Here is a 24,544-nt window from a genome sequence, read left to right as displayed (position 1 = left end):
AATAAAAAAATCCCCAAATGAACCTAAATTTAAAAATATTTAATTGTAAAACTAGGTGAATATGTGGTTTTTGTTATCTCAAGGGCTGCAGAAACAGATTCTTAGTATTATTTTCTGTCTGCTAAAATATCACAATTAGCCTGAAATAATGTTCTAGGACAGTACATCCTATTTTTGTCAAAAACTGATCTATCCTTAAGAATTAGTCCACAGTCTAGCTAAAGCAATTTTTTTTTCCTTAAGCCAATGAAGTCATGAACAGCCAGAGGTTTGTGTGTGCGCAATAGCTGCTTTACTGCTCAGTTTATTATTGCAACTTAAAATCAAAAACTTATACAAATGTTTGAAGAAAAAGACCAGCCTCTGTATGAAATTAAAAGAAAGGTATAGTTTTTTATTTTTTTTTCAGGAATTACATTGATTCAATTATAATTCATCAAAGAAGGTATTTGATAACAAAGCAGGTGCGTATTACATATTGTATTTCTGAATAAAAATGAAAGTTCATTCTATTGCTAGTACAGCTGAATTATTTTTTTTTTCTGATCATTGTTTACAATCTACTCTAAACTACAGTAAGGCTTTTCTTCACTATACTATTGATTTATAATTTTTCTGTTTAGGCCCTTTTTTCTGATCTTCCCAAGTTTTTATGAAAGCAGCACACTGAACATGATGATGACTAATTCTAACAGATATCTTGCTTTTTTTTCCTTCTCTTCTTTCTGTACTTGTTTCTGATTTGTAACATTCCTACAATTCTACAGTTCTAATTCTACAATTCTATTCCTACAGCAAGCTATTTTCATGGATATCTAAGCCGACATCTCTTCATCATTTAAGACTGGAGTTTTCTTGTATCCAAACTGACAGATTTTCAAAACTTCGGGATTGGTCTCAAGTGGTCCTGGAGACATTCTCTCCACAGTTTCCTTTTTCGTCTATGTAATTACATGGTCCAGACTATTTATTGTGAAAGTAAGATGCCATTTATTTGATTCTTATCTTAAGTATCTTCATGTTCAAAATATCTTCCTCTTTAATTGTGTGATGTTCTCATCCAGGTGTTAGTATCATACTTCAGTAAGGTTTCTCCTTCTGGCATAGAAGCTGGGGAGCCTTCTTTCTCGGTGCAATTAATTTTCTATTAAGTAGACCTTTAAGTTCAGTTCTGCTCACCTTTACTTACATTGTTTCCTACCTGGATGGTATGCTTTCAGTCAGTGACTGTGTAAGGTCCTTTATTGGTTATCTTGTCTCTTCTACCATCTACAAATTTTTGGTCCCATCTTTGAGAAGTTGTAGCTGTGAAACGCCATTGCCCAAGTACAGTTGTACTTGGTAAGAACCTAATTGTAAATAGTAAAGAGCAAATGCAACTCAGATACTAGGAATACAGGTTTCTTTGTTCAATTGCATAGATCAGAATGATTCCTTGAGAAAATGTAAGACCACATGTAAAATGAGATAAAACATCAAAAGTAAGTGAGAAAAATGGAAAAAGAGAGTTGTTAAATCATCACCCATTAGAAATTCTCTGAGATGTGTAGGAAACAGAATAATGTTTAAGCAGCACTTCCACTGAGTACCTGCAAGAAATGGATAACTCAGAAGAAAGATATTTAGAGGTAGCTTGATTTCTTTTGATAGGCTTAGAATCATTTGATGTTTTTCAGTTCAATCAAGTAAGAAAACTAGTTGTATTTGATAAAATTGAAGAGCACTCCATTTCATCTATATTTAAAACAAATACTTTTCTCAGCATAGAAACACTGATAAAACTCAAAGTATTTGGAAGTTATTTAAAGGCAGACTTAAATATTGCAGCTTGGAGAGCTAATTGAGTCCTTCCGCTGAAATAGGTCTGGGACCTGGGACAAAATCTTTGGAAAGGTGGTGCTGACCAGTCCAAATTCAAAAATAATTTACTTTGCTATGTAAGTGTAAAGTAAGATCAGTAAGAAGTTCAGAGAGAGTAGGCAGTTCCCCCATATTGTGGATATGATAGAGGATCTGCAGTGCTGCAAAAAAGACAGTAGGCAGAAAGAAGGCCCAAAGAAGCACACAAGCGTAGCCTCAATAAACATCAAAAGTCCAGAAGAAGCCTACCATTTGAGGAAAAATTATTTGAACTCCATCAATGTCCAACTGCATTGAAAGTGTTTTCAGGTTCTCACAGGGCATCACTATGTGAGTGCTACTACCTCAGAGACTATCCTTAACAAGAACAGTAGTGGATATAGCAGTGAAAGACGACTCAACATCTCAGCTTGGAAGAAACAGGACATTGAGTAATTTACAACTGAACAACAAAATAATGAGAGTCTGCAATATTAATACTGTGGGAAAAATGAAATAGAAAATGAAAGGGTTGAGCCTTCTATTTCATTCATACACTTTTTCATTCAAAGTGTACATTAACAGTATATATTATTCACTAGATAGAAAATATGACCTGTAATGGTACCAGGAATGAAATCCCATAATAAAAGAGTTGACAATCCTTTCATCTCATCTCTGAGTGCAAGTCTGGCCTTTGTGGAGGCAGGGAACTGATCAAGGAAGACTTTGCAGGCACCTTCTAGTGTATTCCAAGCCTAGAGAATAAGTTCTCAAAAAATTCAAAGTATACTAAACTGACTTGCTTTTTCAGTATTCTGGTCTAAGGTGAAATATGGACTGAAATTGTTAGTCATGCACACATACTGTAGAGACTAAATGGAACCATTAATAAAGAGCAGGTGGGACATTGTTTTTGTAATCTCTGATATTGTTGAAGGTGCACACTTGCATGGAACTATATCTAGAGGTACTAACAGTCATACTTATATTATTAAGAAAAAATATGGTGATGAGGACATGGAGGTTAGAAACAGAAAGTCCAAGAGAAAAACAAACAAACAAAAAAACATAACCAACCAAAACCATATGGATATCAAGTCAAAAATAATGTTAGGGGCAACCTTTTCAGCCTATTGCATATGTAAAAAAAAGATGATCAAGTTGAAAGAAATATTATTGTTGATACAACATGAAAAAGATATTGCTATGGGACTAAAGCTGGAATATATTTGATGCTACTAGCTAGTTCTTCTAGGCTAAGACTCTCACATTTCCAAGATTGCCCTTTTAGAAGATAGTGTCATTAAATAAATACTCATATATATCAAATTTATTTTCGCTGACACAGTAAATATAACATCTGATAATGATCCAAAGCATAACAGACATAAATTCAAACATGTTATTAGATTAAACATTCAGATTATCACCTTGAGAACCATATACTGGTCTGAGGTGCTATTTTAATAAAGGGAACGGAATCAGACTCTGACAGACAGAGGACACAAACCACAGTCAATCACCTTAAGTTGCCACTGGAAGGTTTTTTGAACTAGGTATATGTAGTGGGTTTCTGTAGCAAGGCTTTGGTAGCAGGGGGGCTGCAGGGGTGGCCTCTGTGAGCAGAGCCTAGCAGCTGCTCCATGTTGTCCAGGGAAGTGGTGGAGTCACCGTCCCTGGGGGTGTTTAAGGAAAGATTGGACTTGGTGCTTACGGACATGGTTTAGTGGGTGACATTGGAAGTATGGTGATGGTTGGACCAGATGATCTTGGAGGTCTTTTCCAACCCTAATGATTTTATAAATCTATGGCAGATCAGAGCCAGCTCCAGCCAGCTTCAAAAGGGACCCGCCACTGGCCAGAGCTGAGTCAGGGAGAGACGCTGGGTGGGCCTCTGGGAGAGCAGATTTAAGAAACAAAACAAAGCAAAACAAAACAAAACAAACAAAAAAAATAACAAACAAACAAAAAAAACCTGCTGTGGGACAGCAGCTGAGAGAGTGAGAACCAGCCCTGCAGACCTCAAGGTTAGTGCAGCAGGAGGGCAGGAGGTGCTCCAGGCACACAGCAGCAGTTCCCCTGTGGCCCGTGGAGAGGCCCCTGGTGGAGCAGGTCCCACATGGAGCAGATCGCCACGCTGCAGCCCGTGGAGGAGCCCCCAGTGGAGCAGGTGGATGTGGCCTGGAGGAGGCTGCAGCCCATGGAGAGCCCCTGCAGGAGCAGGCCCTGGGCCAGAGCTGCAGCCTGTGGAGAGGAGCCCACGCAGGAGCAGGGGGTCTGGGGGGAGCTGCCGCCCATGGGGGACCCGTGCTGGAACAGTTTGTTCCTGGGGTTGGATGGACCTCGTGGTATGGAACCATGTGGGAGCAGTTTGGGAAGGACAGCATCCCATGGGAGGGACAGAGAGTGACCATGAAGGAGTGGCGGAGGCGAAGCGTTAGGGACTGACCACAGCCCCCATTCCCTGTTCCTCTGTGCCACTTGGGAGGATGAGGTAGAAGAAGGTGGATGGGGGGGAAGGTGTTTTTAGTTTGCATTGAGCTTGCTACTCTGGTCTGCTAGTGATAGGCAATAAATTGTATTAATCTCCCTATGCTGAGTTTGTTTTGCCCATGATGATAATTGCTGAGTGATCTCCGTGTCCTTTTCTCAGCCCTTGAACCCTTTTCATCATATTTTCACTCCCCTTTCCCTTTGAGAAGGGGGAGTTAGAGAGCAGTTACAGTGGAGCTCAGCTACACAGCTGAGTAAAACCACCACAGTGCAGCCCGTGTATACATTTGATGGGTTTCATGCTGAGGTCTGTGAGGGTTCATACTCTCTATTAATGGCACTTTCCAAAAAAAATGTCCTTTAAATGTTACAATCAGTTTTGGATTAGACATCTTGAATTTCTCTTCCAGTTTTTTTTTTTTTTTTTTTCCCCTTTGGCAGCAGACATGCAGTTAAAATTTACATTTACAGTTTTGATGAAGAAATTGTTAGAAGCTATATCCAAGCCTTAGTTGGACAAAAGAGACCCATTTTGTAATTTTTAAATCCCTCAACTCTATGTGGGGCTACCTAAAGCAACAATTTGTCCGATCTTAGATCATTCAGTAAAATAAAGCACAATGATTTTGATTGTCCTTTTAATTAAATAAACAACACAAGCACTGAAAAATTGAAGGGAACACAGACTTTATTGCAGAGGTTTTGCAAGTTTCACCTGTAAGTGCTGAGGCAAGGACTCAGAGGCATGGCTGTGTACAGGCAGTATTGTGAATATAGTGACAACTGTACACGCTCATTGTTTTGCATCATTAGTACAATGCTGAATCTTAAAAAAAAAAAAAAAAAAAAAAAAAAGCCCACTAGGAAATGTAGCCTCCAGAGTCCAGTCTTTTTTTTTTTATTACTTTTTTTCCTTTTTTTTTTTTTTTTTTTTACTTTATACAGCACCTAATTTAGGCCACAGACAAAAAGAAAATGTATCTTGAATATGCATCACGGGTTCCAAAAATGAAAAGAAATTGGATTTGGATAGCACTTACTCAATAGACAGATATGATACATGGTAAGAAGGTGCACTGTCTGCCCTGTGATAGATTAAACTACTTTGTAGGAAAATTACTGTGAGCCAGTCACCACCACCACCGTGGCTAAATCTTTAATAAAATTCTCTTCCATATTCAAGAGCGAGGTATGAAGTACACAATAAGCAGAGTGGAGTAGAGTGCCATTTATCAAACCACAGCTAGGTCTGTAATCTCCTGCTTTATCCTTTTTTAGTACTTTATTTGTCTTTATTGTTGCAAGGAAGCACATTTACCCAGGGCAGTGGGCTTTCAGTCCTGATAAACCTTTTGTTTTAAATTCTACCTGTTTTTTTTTTTTTTTTTTTCTTTTCTCTTTTTCTTTTTCTTTTCTTTTCTTTTCTTTTTCTTTCTTTTTATTTTTTATTTTTATTTTTTCCATTTTCCTTATTTTTGGATCAGGTAGCCATTCTGTCACTCTATGGGAGTAATTAGTTTGTTTTGTTTTGGTGGTCCCTTGCTTGTTACATGTTCTTTCACCCTTCCCTACCTGACCTGACCTTACCTCTCTTGTCTTTACAAAAAAGAAAGCCAAGCCTCTACGACATTTTAAAAAGAATACTCAAGCCTGTGGAGTAGACAGTCTGGGAAGTATTGCATAATGCTTTTTTGAGACTATTTGGCAAGATGGCAGTGTTGAACCATGTTGCAGTTGGCCCCTGGGTGGCACTACATGGTTAGAACTAGGACCAACAAAAGCATTTTCAGATAAAGGAAGAAAACATAATTGAAGCAGTTTTCTTTTTTAAAGTTGAAGACAAATCCTTAAGCTGAATTTGTTGATATTTACTGAATTAAATACAGATATCTGCATATAACTGTTTTCCTCTTATTGAATCTGACGGCAAAATGTTCTGTATATGTTGTCTACCTGATAATATCTGGATCACTTTGGGCAACATGTTGATATTAAGTACAGATGCAGTGGAAGGGTCCTATGGGTAGAAGTATGTGACTAGAACTGCTTTGTGCTGCCTGAATATGCATACTACCAGTCTGTGCTGCAGCCCTGGGGGTGATTTTTTTAGTACTATTATAACCCTTTTTATTGTTTGAATAGCAGTTTTATGACAAAACATTTATATTCAGCCTGCCTTTGTACTTGACTGAAAGAGAGCAATCACTGGGAATGATAAGGCAACAATGGTAATGATAACTGCATTTATGGAGGCTTACAGAATTTAAACGGGCATGCAAAAATAGACTCACAATAGTGCTCTACCTGAGCCTGAGCTGGTTTGGATATGTTTCTTGTGCCAGGCCCATATTTGCTTATTGATGGAGATGTTTCCTTTTTTCCCGTTTTTCTCCCTTATGGCATTTCTTCTGTATGAATCTTACATGTGTGCACATCAAGTTTATTTTACCACAAAAGATGCCATAGTGAGCTGGAGGAACATAAACATTTTTCAAAATCCACATCTCTGAAAGTGTTGCTCAAACTAAATATCAAGTTCCTAAAGTTTGTGGTTATAAGATCTTGCAGCAGAATGACCATTACTTGTCTTTCAAGGTCCTAACTGTCATGAAAAACTGGCAAGTCCTTCGATCTCCTTTGAGGAGTGAGGGGTAATACTGGACATGGGAAAGTAATCCAGCAGTTTAAGAGCAGCCAGTCTCTTGCCTGAATATTTTTAAATCCGAGCAATTCTACTTTTTCTTCCATTCCTGTAGTGTTTTCTTGACTTCTTCTAAAAACAAGGAATTTAAGGAAATACACAAGTGTTTGTGCATGTGCGGATGTGTATGTGAATTTCAAAGGAGAGAAAACACTACAGAAGTGTGTTGTCAGAAAAACACTGAGAAGTTTTGGTATGTTCTGTGTTTTTTTTGGAGTGTGTGTGTAGGGGCGAAGGGGTGGCTCCTGGTTCTCTGAATTTTGTGTGAGTGGAACAGAATTATGCCTAAGTTTGGTTATGCAGTAGCAGTTAGTGTATATTATAATGAAAGGAGATGTCCACTACTCTTTGTTCTAAAAATATTATAAGTCTACAACACTTTACACACACGGTAGCTACTATGTAGATTTACCTATGTTGGAGGCTTTCTCACAAGGAAAGAGGCTGTCCTTATGGAGTTAGAATGACAGATCCAGCCTATATTTTATATACATATTTTCAATATTTTAAAATAACTTTTTCAGCAAGCTACTTTATATAAAAATGTCTCTGAACTGTCTGTTTTTATAAGACAAAGCAATGACTTTTTTAAAAAAATGGAATGACCATCTGAAAGGCTTTTAAAATTATGAGGCATACTTTAAGATTTCATTGATCTCAAGAACTGATAATCTCAATTTACCTCAATTTCTTTCATGCTGTTGTTGTCCTATTGTATACTTTAAATTCTTTCTCCACTTATATTTTAATTTTCTGTACTTATCTCCTTTACAAGTTGACAGTGTACAAAGTATGGGCAGAAAAACCTTGTGAAAACCAAGTGACTCTAGAACTGTAGGAAGAGAAAAATAGTTTTTAAGTGTGTTTTAATATATTCATATTTTATTTTATTCATGTTTTATTGTATGTTTCATTTTAGTCATGTATGTTATTTTGCTAATTTAAGAGCTCTCTTACTAGGCTGAAATTTTTATATACATGTATATGGTCATTACGTGTTAGCCAGTTTATGTGTTCTGCCTGTTCCATTTAGATTTTGAATATATTTAAATTCATAATTCAATTTTTTTTCTTTTTTTTTTTTTTTCTGCAAGTGAAATACAAGTAATGCAAACATTAACTTGCTTTGCTTGAGTTCTTAGAGTGTTTTACTGGAATGCCGGATTCAAAGATATGTCATTTTCTACTAAATGTCTTTCTAATTCTTTTGTGCAAATGATACCTTTTCCCCAGGCCCAGCTACTTAGTGGATATTATTGAACAAGTGTCTTTTATAGGATCTAAAAAAGTGCAGCATTATGTGAAAGAATTTTTTTTTAAATGTGCATGGACTATTTAGGAATATGCTTAGTGAATATTAAGCAAACACCTGAAGTTCCTGTGCTGCTGCCTAGAACCAGCACTTCATTACCTGTTACGTGCAGTGACTTTGAATTTTTTATTAGGTACTGGTCTCTTAGCCTGTAAGGCTTGTGCATGATGTATATGAGAGCGGTTTCCAGCAGAGAGAAGCTTATCACAGATCCACCTAAAAGGTAAGGCTATTTTTTAAATTTTTAGTTCATATGCAGAACAGCTGCCTGAAGAACACCTGCACACAGAACAGAAAAGAAATTTGGTTGAGGGGTTGATTATACACATCTTACCCATACCAACAAGCACGATGAGTTTCAGATAAACCCAGAATATATAAATGGTAAGAACAAGAATACTAGAATATTTACCCCCTATTTTTTTGCTACTCTATATTATAGTTTTTTTTTTTTTTTAATAAAATCTTTTCTCATTAACTTGGTGAGGATAAAGGAGAAAAACTCATCCAAGATTTAGCAAAGTTGAACTATAAATCTGGCAGACAACAGACACAGAAGAATCATTGCCATCAGCATTCCTTATATTTGCTAAGGAAAACAAATGATCATGAAGAAAATAAACCAGAAAAGCAGGAGGAAATTGTGAAGAAGAATTAGGAAGGGCAACTAGTAAGAATAAGAAAACAAGCACAGCAGTAGAACAGTAAAGAAATACGTTGGATACTATTTCACTAAAAATAGCTTACATGGGTTTTGAGAGTGAAGGACGTTATCACTTAGCTCATGAGCGATAAATCCTAAGACTGTAGGTTGGTAATTCAAATCAGGTAATTCAGGAGATAATTGTGTATTAAGAACACCTGGTATACATAGAGAACGGTGATGATATGCTGATGAGGAGGGACAGTTAAGATAAACAAATTAGGAAAAGTATACGAAGGATAAGAAAGTTTATAACCCAGGACTAAATGGGAATTTCTAGGTCAACAAGTCTCTTATATTAGTTGTACAAACTTGGCACATTCCATCTGAGAAGTTTTTTTTTTTTTTTTTTTTTTTTTTTTTTTTTTTTTTTTTGTTTTGTTTTGTTTTTTGTTTTTTTTTTTTTGTGATAGAAGCTTTTTTACATTTCCATCCTACTTTTTTCATTGCCAGCTTATAAATACTTTAGTGCCAAAATTTTAATGCCAAAATTTGCCTTTCAGAGGTTAACTTCCTTTTAGCCAGATGTTTTACCTTTCAAAACAACTTACTGTTGTTTCTTCTTAGTCATTCCTTATTCACCTTTCAATTTCACTGCTAGCCTACAGATTTTCAACTTTAACAAGCTTTTTCACGTGTGGTATTAAAAACCTTGCTGAAAGCCAGAGAGATATTTTATCAAGCAGATTGGTTATCTTACTGAAATTAAGTTATTGGTTTAGTCTGGCATGATCATCATGCACATAGTTTATGTTGCATTTTAAAGCTGTAAATGCCTCATTTTCTTGTTTGTACCAAACCACAGCTGCTAGTGGTAATATAATGAAATTGTTGCTCTTGCAAAGGAGAAGTTTTGTCAGCTACGCTTTCTGAACAGTGAATTCAGGTCATGGCATTTAAAAAAAATTCTTTGAAAGTAGTCTATTTTTTGATAAGGGGGCCTTGATCTATTTCCCAATCAGATTGAACGTGCATATCATGACAAATCTATCTTTCATTAGAATAATTTACCTAAATGAGTTATCTGAATCCTAATCCTGCTTCTCTGAGGTGACAGGAGCAGCTGCTTGAGCACCAAGTGGGTGTCTCTTCTGATGTAGGCCATGAGGCCACCACTGGCATTATGAGAGAGCTAGAAGGGGGCCCTTGTAGAGAATAGGGGAGGAATATTACTCATGAGTGCTGAGACAAAACCAAAACTCAGATCTGACAAAGCTCCATGCTACTGGGAATGTATAATAATAGCAATAAAACAAACCATATAAAAGCAAGTTGAGAATGAAGACACATCATTTCTTATGAGTTGTGCTCCAGCTTTTCTCTAACTACTTCAACTTCTTGGACATCTATGTAGAGACTTAGGGACAAATAATTTATTTGATTAATTAGTTTCAAAGAAAGTTTCTTTGAAATTCTTATCTGACTTCTTACAGACTTGCTGTATAGGTCTCCATACATGCAGCACTTAAGGTGTTTAATAATGAGAATATTTCCCAGTTTCAATTGTTTTCTTCAAAACAATAGCAATGTTTCAGATAATAGAAAAAACATAGACAAGAAGACAGATATGAGTTAGCTGAAAGATTAGCACACACAAATTACTGAATGCAATTTCTACAGAGGTGGTAAACATACTGATTTTTCAAGATTTTTTTTTTCCACTTGAAATAAAAGAGAAATAATAGCATAGAACACTTTTAAACTGAAAAGTATTACTGATAGTTCTTTATGTCTTAGTATTTTTCTTTTTCTATGAAAATTAATAACTTTCTGAAGAAGATATTAACACCTTGAGCAATACAATTAAAATTTACTTAAAGCTTAGAAGAGCTAATGGTAGAACTTGATTTGGAATTCTCCATCAAAATGATCTTTCAATAGAAATAATTCATGCTATTAAATTAGAAGTGGCATTAGTATGGGACAATAGTAGCAAATCCTTAATTTAATTTGAAAAAGCAAGTTTTGACCTTGTTGAAATTAGACCAGTGAAATTTACAGAAATGGAGGCTTTTTGGAGGTGTAGCTTATAAAAACCCCAATCCTCTGGTGATAATTATTACTTATTTTGTACTAAAAGTTGCAAAATCAATATGAAAGCATTTGGTGTAGTCTGAAAGTACTGTATATATCTATTTTTTTTTTTTCATAGTTTATTCAATAAGTTAAGATAGATTTTTTGATTATTTTGATAGGATAATATTTTGAAATCTTTTTGAAATACATTTTATTGTATCTGCCCAGAAAATGTTTCCTAGTGATGTTTGGTGTATATACACTATCAGCTGATCTTTCAACATATCACCTTAAACAGAGTGTTTACTGGTGTCTACATAAAACTTTAATTAATCAGAAAGAGCTAAAGTTATTTCTGTTTCTGTTTGTTAGTTTGTTAGTTTGTTTTTACATAGCTTGTAGCCAAGTTGCTGATTTGTATTTTATGGAATGACTGAAGCTGGTTATGAAAATCCTAGTTGTGGACTTCTGATAAATGCCTTCATGAGCAAATAATATAATTTTCAGAATATTATGCTGTGGCTCCTTCTTTTTTGCATTTTTTTTTTCAATATCAAATTGAGGGTGCAATTAAATAACAAGGATATAATGCTTTCACTGATAGGAATTGGTGTTGTGGAGACCACATTTTAGCATTGTATTTTAATAACAATTGAGTCTTTTCCTAAAATCTCTTTCTTTGTTCAGCATAACTTTAACATGTTGGGCATGTCTCCTTTCATCACAGCAGGGGACACTGTGTATTTGTGGGATAAACCAGTTCCATATTAGCAATGTGAAATCTGTTTGAACTTGTTTGCATATGTATGCCAGTTGATAGTGCCTTTTGAGGTAGTGTTGGAGAATTGTGTCAGCAATAGGTTATTGTTATTTTTTTTTCATTAACAGTTAATTCATTTCTTGCAGATATGCTATTCCTGTTTCACCTAAATACTATTCTTATTGTCTATGGATGTAGGATATCTGATAACAGCACATCAATAAATAAATCTAGAAATTAACAACTGGTATTAATGACTGAAATGCAAGCGCATTCACAGTTGACTACTTTAAAGCAAAATTTGCAGGATTTCTGTGCAGAAAACTTGTAGTTTTGTTTTAATATGCTTGCATAAGAATGCATTCTAGACATTTTCTAATGAGTTGGAGCCATTAAACCTTAGATTATGCGAGCCTCCGTGTTGCATACTTAAAGTTTAAAATGTGGAGAACTTGGGTGTGAATCTGCATCGAGTGAGCCAGGTGCTAAAGCTCCCTATGCAATGTGCAGTAAGAGAGCTTATATGCTTCAGTGAACATACGTCAGGGAACTGCTTAGTCTGAGAATCTCAGCTAGGTTTAGGTATCGAGCCCCTCAGTCCTAATTATCTGGTGTAGCTCTGGACAAGCAGAATGGTGGGCAACTTGGGGATATCAGTGATAAAAAAATTATGTGTTTATGTAGGTCTTTTTATGTGTCCGATTTACATACCAGTATTTGATGATATACCCACTTAAGATGTCTCACTCAGTTTGTAAATCTTACTCTTTCCTTTTTATTTTATCTAAATATGCTTGCTGATATAAATTTCACTTTAAATTACTCTTTTATTTAACATAAGAGCAATCTTGACTACTTTACTTATGAATGGTCCACTGTGCCTGTGGGAAGTGACAGAGATGAGAGTGGATGTCTACTTTGTTATTTAGGTAGAAAAATATATTTTTCTATTTGATTTGTAATCCCATCTAAAGAAATTTGCACTGTATTTGGTTTCCACTACAAATTCCTCTTGGTTTTGTGGCATTTTTAAGGTTTATCTTATTCTGAATTATTTAGAAATAAAAAAATGCAGACTCATTTTTGTCTGAGAAGGACAGGAGAGATTGTGCAGGGAGACTGTTCAGAATCTACACTATTGTGTGTCACTAAGACTAGCAAAGAAATAATCCACCTAGGACTATATGTATATATACATATACATACATACATATATATATATAAAACAAACCAGACAGCAAGATTTTCCATTACTATAGGGCTCAGCTTTAAATTATTTTTAATGTTGGCTTCTGTCAAACAATGTATCTGTCTCCTTCTATGATGAGGAGACACAGCTCAGTAATAAAGAATACTAATTTCTCTGTCTTTCTTATTCATGCCTGGGAAGAGACGTAATTTATAGAAGAAAAGTAAAATCACATTATGAACTACTTAAGAATTTCAGGAAAGGAAACGACTTTTGAAAGAAAATATGAAAAATGCAGTATAGTGACTAACCTTTTTTCAGTAGCTTAGATGTTAAATTCCCTTTTTTGAAATGGGCATATAAAAAAACATGTGCAAACATCTCTGATATCTCATAGAAATGTCTTTAAAATGAACTGACTAGTTCTGTCATGAAACCTGAAGGAAGTTGTTTGTGAGGGTCAAAAGATGACATGATCATTTCCCATCTGGGCTATCTGAAGGGAAGTCTACCCTCTTGAAATTGAGATGGCATCCATGCTGTTATTAACCTTAATACAAATTCACTTACACATTTGCATTGTAAAACATGTGGTTTAATCACATTAATAAAGTATATTGGTATGGAATTCTGAGAAGACTGATATGAACTGGTCTTTCTTATGACATGACTATATTGGCATCACTGGGCTTTGAAGTTGCTGTGCATGTGCTTTCTGAGGTATAGTTGGGATATGTGCCTTTGAAGCACAATGTTCATAGCATGGGAAAAATATTCAAGAGATCAATTATTACTCCTGATTCACAATGTGTTCAAGCTGTCTTTATTACTTGTCATTGAGACAATAATTTGATTTGACAGGCAGATTGGATGTTATTAAAATTAAAGGATTTCTGTTGCCTTCCTGCACATGTGAGGCATTGTTTCTAAGATCTGCTTTGTGAAGAGAACCAAGAAGACTGTGTCACTGGTTTGGTCTGCAGGTAGGGGAGTTGGAAAATTGCCCAGTTTTATAATTGGTTGGCGAATTAATTGTGTATAGTTGTCCATGGTGAGCCTTTACTGAAGGAATGTGTCTTTCACATTATTGATGCTGATACAGTGCACCTTTTTCAGGGAAAACAGAAATTAGCAGCTTAGAGGGAGGGTTCTGTTGTGTTATTCGTGCTACTGCTCTTTTTTATTTTTTAGTATGAGCCTTGCGCTACCAGTTAGACCCTTTTTTACTAGATACTGTATGTTCATACAGCCAACAATAGGCCTATATATAATTATGAAAACAAAATTAGAGGAAAAGATTACAGTAGAGGAGAGTAGAAAGGCAAATCATGTATAATTGCACTATGCCTTCAGGTAGAGTTCATAAGCTTTTTATGAATGAATAAAGCAGAGGAAAATCTTATTTGGAGTGGAAATGTTGTTGGGAAAAGATGACGTCATTATTGCTTCTGCTTGGTAAAAAATATAGACAAGTAGTGATCTGTTCATGAGCACATATCCAGTTTAGTGATCTTTAGATGTACTTTGTAACTTCTCTTTCATTAAGCAGCTGTATTGGTACAAATATATAAAGTCTTTTTATTGGAAAGGTTGCTGCTTTATATAACTGCAATGATTTTAGGCATATTTAATGTCGTTTTCTGGTCTTTTGGTGAATGATATTCAATTTCTGCCAAAGTAAATTGATGAGGGGCAATATGAGCCTGTATTCTGGGCATTTTACACAAGTTCATGGTGAGCTGAAGGAATGTACCTTTCACATTATTAAGGCTGATACAAATCCAATTGGATTTACAAGTCCAATTTTAACATACCTGTTTTCAGATATTTAATAGCAAGAGTTTAGAGAACAGCTGATCCTTGAAAGTCCTTCCATAAACATCCACCACTAATTTGTAAACTAGTGGTCTTAAGCTGCTCCTTTGAATTTTAAGAAATATATGTAGTAACAAGAAGCACATATTACTACGATTATGTAATGTTTTGTTTTATGTAATGTTTTTGTTTATGTAATGTTTTTTCCTATCAAACAACATATTTCTATTGTGCTCTAATGCTAACATATAATGTGGGTTTTTTAGTTTGCTTGTTTGTTTTGTTCTTTAAAGGTGAGCAATTGTTAGTAAACACACAGGTAAACCTACCAATTAATTAAGTCTACATGCAATTAAGTAAATGTAAATTGCCATATGCTCAATACATTTTGTAACCCTGAAGACAATAATTACCATATCCAGCTCATAATGTCCTTACTTTCAAAGCAAAACAGTTGGGATATTCTCCCTGGCTTATGATTTTTAGTATTGTTATTATTGTTATTATTATTATTATTACTATTTTCTTAGTTGTTGTTATTCAACAAATACAGAATCCAAGACTAGTACAAAATAAACCTGAGAGCAGACCTACTTATTCAAATATACAAATATGTACTTAAAAGTTTTTAAGATCCTGTACTTGCAGATCAGGATAAACAAAGAACTGACTTTCAATCCATCACATAAAGTCTACAAAATTGAAGGTGAGGTGATTAAAAAAAGAGTTTCCTCACCTTTTGAATTGCACTCAAATGAAATTTTGCAAATGGAAGAAGGAAAAATAATTAATAACTCAACACTGAACCTTCACTTTCTGGAGATGTCATTTCTTTCTTATTCTATCAGGCGATCCTGCAATGTCTGAAGGGCAAATATATAAAAATGTGAATGTGCTTGAAAAAATAAAATTTAAAAAGAAGAGAATGAAAGGAAATGTTTTAGAATCTAGCCAGTCATAAAAGATGACTCATCAGATTGTGAAGCTCAAAACATTTGCATCTTTGTCTTTGAAATGCCCTTAGTCATTTAATGATTTTACTTCCAAATCTCTACATAGTCTCTATAAAATACTGAAATACTGCAAATAGTTAAATATCTATGTGTAAACTATATATGTATATTGATATTATTTTGTAATCAATATTATGAACTCTGCAAAGTTAGTTGTAGTTCTTGCTAATTTTTTGTATTACGTTGCATATAATGAGTTTTGCTCATTGTGTTTAATAACTCATTCATACATGTGTTGTCCACCATTCATTATGACTCTGGTAGATGGAAATAAATGATTCACATGGTCATCTATGCTTTGGCTCTACTTTCTCAATGGCTTCTTTTAGGTAGTATGTATCAGTGTTAAGCAGCAGCTTAAGTCTAGCAAAGGTAAAGATTTTTCCATGTGTAGTCATGTACAATATAGCATTCCATCAACAGTTACCCTCTCTGAGAAGTAAAAATACAAGTGCACAAAGAAAGAAAAGGCTTTCCTAATTACATGCCACTAAAGATACAGAAGTCATTTCAACACAGCATGAAGCATTTCACAGACCTGCTTTTGCCATCAGGGTTGGTATGGTTCTCATCTATACAAATGATGGTAACAAGGAGTTAGATTTTCTGAAAACTGGATTGAAGAAGAGTTATGTATGTTTCTAAGTTGGAGAGACATAGATTTGGTGGATGTACTACTCAGTGGATAAGGAATTGGCTGGATGGCTGCACTCAGAGTTACGGTCAACAGCTTCATGTCCCAGCAGACATCAGTGACGAGTGTGTTACTCTGGGATTGGTATTAGGGCTGATGCTGTTTAACATGTTTGTTGGTGACATGGACAGTGACACTGAGTGTACCCTCAGCAAGTTTGATGATGATACCAAGTGTTTTGGTGCAGTTGACACACTGGAGGGAAGGGATGCCATGCAGAGGGACCTTGATAGGCTTGAGACGTGGGCCTGTGTGAACCTCATGAAGTTTAACAAGGCCAGGTGCAAGGTTCTGAACCTGGTTTGGGGTAATCCCAAGCACAAATCCAAGCTGGATGGAGAATGCATTGAGAGTACCTCTGAAGAGGACTTGGTTGATGAGAAGCTCAACATGAGCTGGCAATGTGGACTTGCAGCCCAGAAAGCCAACTGTATCCTGATCTGTGTCAAAAGCAGCAAGGCCAGCAGGTCAAGGGAGGTGATTTTCCCCCTTTGCTCTGCTCTTATGATATGCCACCTACAGTAGTGTTCACCTTTGGGGTCCCCAGCACAAGAAGGACATGGACCTGACCTATTAGAGTGAGTCCAAAGGAGGGCCATGAGGATGATCAAGGGACTGGAGCACTGCTCCTATGAAGACAGGCTGAGGCAGTTGGGGTTGTTCATCCTGGAGAAGAGAAGGCTCTGGGGAGACCTTACAGCATTCTTACAGTACCTAAAGGGGCCTACCAGGAAGACAAGGAGAGAGACTCTTTGTCAGTGAGTCTAGTGATAAAACAAGGAGTAATGGTATTTAACTAAAACCCGGTAGATTTAGATTAGATATAAGGAAGAAATTCTTTACCATGAGGGTGGTGAGGCACCGGCACAGGTTGCCCAGAGAAGCTGTGGATGCCCTGGTGTTCAAGGCCAGGTTGGATGGGGCTTTGAGCAACCTGGTCTAGCGCAAAATGTCCCTGCCCATGGTAGGGGTGTTGAATTAGATAGACTTTAAGGACCCTTCCAACCCCAACCATTCTATGATTCTGTGATGTACTATATTTTTAGGACTATGACTATTCCTTTCAGCCTGAGGAAGAACTGTGTTCATTTGAATTAGGAAGAGAAAGGAGGGAAACAGAGCTGGGGATCTGATTGTTTTTTAGTTTAGCTTCTGAAGAGGAGTAAAAAATAGCAGTTTAAAGGAAACTGCTAGGACAACAATTAATATTTTAGTATTAATTCATTCCAACAAAGAATATATTTTATAGTAATTTCTTTTAAAAATCTGCTTAGAAGAACCCTACTCCACATTCATTTGAAAAGAAGATGGTTTATCCATGTGTAAGATTCATAAACAGCTTTAATTCTTAATCTTTACTTTTACCCTTTCTGATTCTTTTGACCTACTGTTTGCCCAAGTTTTAGATGAGATCTTCTACCAGTTCTGACAATGAAGAAAAAAAAAAAAAAGGGAAGCACAACAAAAACCTGAATATCAACAAGAAGATTCACATTCACAGAGGAATGCAATCAAAAATGAGGCTGCAAATCAAGCCTAGAATCAGACCATCAAAAATTCAAAAACTTTTAGCTATTTGCAATTATGGTGGTAATTGCTATTTTAAAATGTTTTGCTTCTTCCATAGAATCTCCATGTTGTTAGCTAAAATTCTAGGTATTTTAAATCACAGAAAATCTTCTTGCAGCTGATGAAGCCTAAATATTATAGGCAATCAAAACAACATATTATCTACATATTTTAGCTGATTTAAAAAAATGTAGCTTTTGGAACTTTTAAAAATCATTTTACTACATAGTAGTAGCTAATTATAACATACTTTTTCATAGACCTGAATGTTAGTGATATTTCTATTAAAGCAAAAGTTGTTGGATTTTAAATTTTGTTTAAGAAAATGTCATCTTAGATTCTTTGCTATGGTATTTTAGTCTATGTAGTTATTCCTTTTCTTTCTGTTGTGAATGTTTATTGCCAGTGTTTTTTGTCAAGTTTGATTAATATATGTAAACAATTTATAAATTACATAAAATTTTAAAATACTACAAAGACTAACATATTAATACTACTTTATATGAGCCCATTAAATAAAAGTAAATGACTGAAAGTTATATAGAGAGTATAGAAAAATAACTACTGAAAAATAATGTACAGGTAATTTTGGTCCAGATTAATTATTATAATGGGCAACTGAATTATAAGGTCTTGCATCATACTCTTTCTTGTAGCGAATTATATCTTGAATATAAGAAAGAACTTTTATTTTTATTCTCTGATAGTAATAATAACCCATAATCTTACTTCTTTTGCTAAAAGGCTTGTTTAAGTCACAGCTTTTGAATGATAGGTTCTGTAAGGAAAGGGAAAATTCAGTCTCATTTATTCAAAAATTTTATTTAGAATGTTTATACTAAATCTGGTATAAGTCAAAAATATGGCATGATTTTTAATGAAGTAAAAATTCATAGGCACTCTGCAAGTTGTTTTGTTTTAGTAACGTTTCATTTGCTATTAGCTTGATATCTGAAGAACAGATGTTAACAAATGGTTTAAATTAAGAATCTCTTCTCAAGGTAAGGTTGTACAATGTGACCTTGGTCTAAGTGACCGATACCTGGCTAACTTAAAGGAATTTATTTTGAACAAGTATTTAAGGAAGAAAGCAAGTGAATACTTTTATAGAAGTTGTTTTATACACACTATGTCTGCATGAAGCAAATGCAAAGACTGGCAGGTAAGTGATGACACAGCATTGATATAACTGCAGTAGGATCGATGAAGTTGGCAGAGCCTCAGGTGGAACTTTTTGAAGTTAGAGACAAATTTTTAGCAGAATGCCCTGACTCAGAGACCTTATTTAGAAAAGAGTCAGAATGTGCCACCGTATTAAAGTACTCTGAAATTGTGTAAGAATATTTTGTTCTTACTGGGTTTGCAACAAGAGAAGAGCTGGAAAGTGTTGGAAAGTTTAGAAGAAAGGAAAATCTTTAAGCATCAAAATAACTGCAGCTAACTCGATATAAAATGGAGATTTTAATGAATCTGTTAAATGTCTAATTTTGTACTCACTGATTCATACCGTTGAGGCCAAGGACTTCATAAATATTTAGCATCTTTACTAAGCTTGTGTGACAATTTGAGGCAAAATGAAACCTCAAAAATGAGTAAAAAAGGTTCACAGGTTGAAACTACTCTGAGTTGTTTAATCTGCAGTACTAAATTATTGAATCCCTCAAGGAAGAGAAATATTATACTATTATACTATATAGTATTTGGAAAATTACTTTTTAACATTAGAGCAAATCTGCTAACTTTGAACATATGATTTTAATCAGGGCATGAATGTTGAGGATTTTGTACAAATAAACTACACTTGTGAATCATTGCATAGGGTCACTTGATAATGCATTTATTTTTATAAGTTGTAGGATAGGTGTAGAAAAGTTAAAGAGGAAGAAGTCTGTAATGGTATTTTGAGTTTTAAGCATATGTTTTCTGAATACATAAGCAGCTTACTTTGTTCATAATTAAAATGCATGCTAGAAAAAAGTAAAAATATATTTAGATCACCTTTGTAATATGGCTGCATATTTAAGAACAGACCTGTCATACATCATTTTATGAATTAAAAATGAAGCCATTTGAGCAGGGGTCTTTGTTTTACAATAACTATAAACTTGAACTTTATTATGAAAGAGGTACTACTTAGACTTTTTCCCCGTACAATATGTCTCTAAATCTGATATGACATGATACTGTAGGAATAAAAAAGCAGTCATGATTTCAGTTATAAAAAGCCTGTAAGTATATCTTTGCTATTGCATCCACACTCAGGAAGAGCACCAGTCATTTTATTCAGTAACATTCCTGAGCCAGCTGATAGATGAATCACTTTTGACAGTAACTCACTTTTTGACCTATGTGGCAGAGAGAATGTCACAGCAGTAGGAGAGGTTTTGTGATAATTGGAAAGTGAAGGGGACTTGGTGGTGTAGTCGGTTAGTGCATTAGCCTTTCCCCTCTGGAGACCTTGGTTCATATTCTGCTTTAGGGTCAGTAGTGAAAATTCATGCTTTGGTGTCCTACTTCTGTTCGTACATATGACAAAAAGACCCGTGTTTAGAAACAAAAGTTGTCTTTCTTCACTATAACACACTGTATTGGAAAGAATCTTAAGGCTGATATACTTTGGCAGAGAGGTTAAATAGCCTTTTTTCCTGCAATACGTGTCTATCAAGCCCACGTTCTCCAAAAGCCGTTCACTTAAGGTGTTACTAAAAGGGAGAAAAGGAAAAACTTCACAGATGGTATGCATGAAAATAATGCAAATAATAAAAGAAACTCATCCATAGTACAAAAGCTACACTGATAAATTGCCCGTTGTTACTTGGTCAACTCCTGCTAATCTCTCATGTTTCTCTTAAGGTGCTTTACTTGAACCTCCCTATGCCAGATATATTTAAGTGCCAGAGAACTGCTATTTCATATGCAGCGGAGTGGAGCAGTGATGACATTCAGTGATTAATTAGTTCAAAAAGTACACATTCCCTAAAGGTATTCTGGGAGCCACCTTCCAGACCTGTTTAAAAGAAACATATTGCTTGCATTTACAGCTGGTGGTAAGCTGAATATAGATTGGCTATCAACAGTGTACTGTCTTTATTACATGTGTAGTGCTTACTTTTATTGCCTTGTAACAAGGGTGGTACAACTAATTGTGCCTAATGATCCAATACAAAGAGCCCAAATTTTGTGTTATTGACTCCTCCTATGTTTATCTTTTCATTTCCTTTAAAATGTACAGCTTCAAAGTTACTTTAGGGATTTGCGGCAATGTATGAATAACTTAACTTTCAAATCCCCACAAAAATGTTAGCTCTGTTTACAACTGTGAGAGAGCTTCCCTCTTTAAATATGAATTAAATACTCAGGATGGGTCCTGCCTGAGAGCCTAGGTGACTAAGTACAGTCTATTCAAGGATAAAGAAAGCATCAAGGAAATGAGACCCACAATTTTATACCCTTCTTCTAGGCAATAGGCAATCACAATTATGGCTCCATCTCTGGAGCAGATGACAAGAATTATCAGCTAACCACAAAGATTTCCCTCTAGCTGGAAGGAAACATGGAGTAGAGATTAGAACCCGATTTTTCTTTTTTCCCCTTCAATAGGAAGAAAAAAGATAGAGTGGGGTAAACAGAAGAAGCAAAGGATTAAAGGATAAAGACAGGACAGAGGAAGCTTGAACAGTAGGCAGCAGACAAGAACAGAGCTGTCATTTGACTGATAAATCATTATCTTAATCAACTGTGCCAGCCAAAGAAAGCCTGAGTAAGCAGCTACAAATGAAGAAGCTTTAACTGATTTTTTTTGTTTGTTTCCATTCCTCCATCACATACATAATAATTTAAATTTATAGTTTCAATTGCACTATTTTCTAATAGGGTGATAGAAGCCTTGATTTAGGAGTTTTCCCTTTCTTTGCATGAAAAAAAAGAAAAAAGTCCCTAGAAGTGTGAAAAGCTTTAAGCAGCTTCTGTTCTGCTAGAGTTTAGATCTCCTTTTAACTGCACTGTATTTCTTCAAGTAGTTAGATTTCTTCACTGGTTAGGCTTTGATGTTGCTGTTTTCTTCATGGAATGCCATGGAATTGATCTGAAGCCCCGAATAAGAAGCAGAAGCAAGACAGGATTCAACTGACTTTCTCATGCTGATCTTATAATGTTCACTTAGGGGAATAAGTTAAGATAGTCCTTCTCAAGGTACACTTACACCTTGCCAGATCAGCAAGGTCACTCTCACACATCCTTCACCTCTAATTACAGACCAATATCAGGGATGCCTTTGGGACATCAGTTTCATATCCTCTAAAGGACGATGATAACAGTTTCACAGCCTCGGAAGAGGAAGAGTTCTTAGAAAAGTCCTTTTCCTTCCCTATTTCCATGCAAAGGTGAGACTGAAGTAGAAATGAGAGTTAAGGCTGAAATTAAATGGAAGAAGGTTGAGATGGAAGTGAAAATGGAGTATTCTAAGTTGTAACATAGTTTTGGTAAATAAAAAAGTGCTCAAACTTCAAATAATCTTCGAACTGGTCAAGTGAGTTGGTTCAAAACATTGGTTTTCTTTTTTTTTTTTTTCATTTGTGTACTTATTAATTATCAATACAGAAATGTGAGATAAATACATAAATTAATCTGCTCATATTTACTTTTGGGTATGCTTATGTGTTAAAACAAAAGTCTTACGAATAACTCTTTTCATACGTAAAACTGTTCTGCATTATATACAGCACATTATCATCATCTGCTTATGCTGTGCCACATTTCTAGTAGGGTTCCAAAGGAAGTGAAGGGTGTCTAGTATGAACAAGCTCTGCTGATGTTAAAGTTGCAGGTAGAGGAATAGTACCATGTTCTTAATCTGGATGTCTACATGAACTGCCTGATGAGCTTTCTAGGACAATTAGCTTTGCTTTGGCGTCTTTTCTTAGAATCCAGACAGTATTTTTGCTCATGTAAATTTTTAATGTTCAACAGTGTTTCTCACTAATAATTGGCTATGCATCCTGAAACAATTGAAATATGTCTATTCATAACTATATTGTTGTAACTATAATATTTAAACATGCATTGCAAGTCTAATTTTTAGAAGTTCTTTTAGCTATTATCTTTAACTGTGGAAAATGAAAGGTAAAGGTAGTGCAGGTGCAGTAATTGGAATAGAGTGATCATATTTCTAGATGCTGACAGAAGTGTGTATACTTCTAGACTTGATTTTGAGTTGAGAAAATAATCTGACAATTTATTTTTACACCACTTTAGTAGTGGTGTGGATTTATTTATTTTTTTAAAGTTTCAGTGTTGTTAGGTATGATGCACAGAAGCAGGGTGAGAAAGTGATTTCATGCTCTATTTCTCCAGATGAAGTTTGGTGCTTTGCTGACAAATACTGACATGTAAACCCAAATTGCAACTTCCAGGTCTAACAATGGTAAATACAAAAGTTGTTCACAGTATTCATAGATAAATATATAAAGTTCATGGCAAGATATCAGCTCATTTCAAAAGTTCTGTGTGGCCTATAAAATTATATCTATATAAAGTTTATCTAACAAATATATATATATTATTAATATATATATAATTATATATATTTATATTACATTTATTATATAATTATATATATTTATATATGTATAATACATTTATAATATATAAATATATTATATATATATTTGTTAGATATAAATATGTATTATATATTTATGCATATATAAATATATATATAAAAATATAATATATATATTTATATCTAACAAATAACATATAACATATTTGTTATAATATATATATATATATATTATATATGTATATATATATATATTTGTTAGACTCCTAGGATAATGTCTGGTTTATGTTAAATAGATTGCTTATTTAAATAAAAATAAATCAGTGGTCATGTTGCACATTTCTTTTGGAATAGAATTTTCTTGATTGTCTAAAATTAAATAAGCTTACAGTATTTGGCAGGATAGAAAAGGACAAAGTCATCTAATACATGAGTATAAAGAAGCATCACTACTTTTGTTTTTGAAATCTGATTCACTCTTTCTTCTCTATTTCTTAACCCAGAATTTGTACTCCAAATAATTTTTTTTGGTTTTGCATTTGTGCAGTAATCTTGAAAGATCAGAAGTTGTAGAATAAAGAAGTTGTATATACCATTTTACTACTTGTTTACTCTCTCCGTTTTCTGCCTTTGCAGGGGTGGATCACCTTGGGGTGATGCTTTTCATCTCTTGTCTGTCTGTTCTGTCTGTCTCTGTCCAGTCTCTGCTCCAGACATGAAAAAATGACACGAAAATAACAGCTATTTCTGTGTACAACAAAATTGGTATGGGTTCTTCTTAATATCCAAGCCTTTTAACCATAGAGGTTCCCCCTCCAGACGTTTCATGAACATTACTGTATTTTCTGCTCTGGGGACAGAATAGATAAGAATGGAA

General features: G+C 34.9%; 1 long non-coding RNA gene across 2 annotated transcripts in view; it reads left to right on the top strand.

Moving 5' to 3' along the window:
• LOC119716647 (uncharacterized) overlaps positions 1 to 24,544 on the top strand; it is a 155,549-nt gene that overhangs the window by 64,592 nt on the left and 66,413 nt on the right. For both annotated transcript variants that reach the window (XR_011807870.1, XR_011807871.1), the window contains one exon: positions 8,482 to 8,571. This is a non-coding gene — a long non-coding RNA (uncharacterized lncRNA). The remainder of the gene's footprint in view (positions 1 to 8,481; positions 8,572 to 24,544) is intronic.

This window comes from Anas platyrhynchos, chromosome 3, assembly GCF_047663525.1.
Source record: "Anas platyrhynchos isolate ZD024472 breed Pekin duck chromosome 3, IASCAAS_PekinDuck_T2T, whole genome shotgun sequence".
NCBI lineage: Eukaryota > Metazoa > Chordata > Aves > Anseriformes > Anatidae > Anas > Anas platyrhynchos.
The sequence above is the reverse complement of the archived record's forward strand: the minus strand, read 5'-3'. Positions and strand labels throughout refer to the sequence as shown.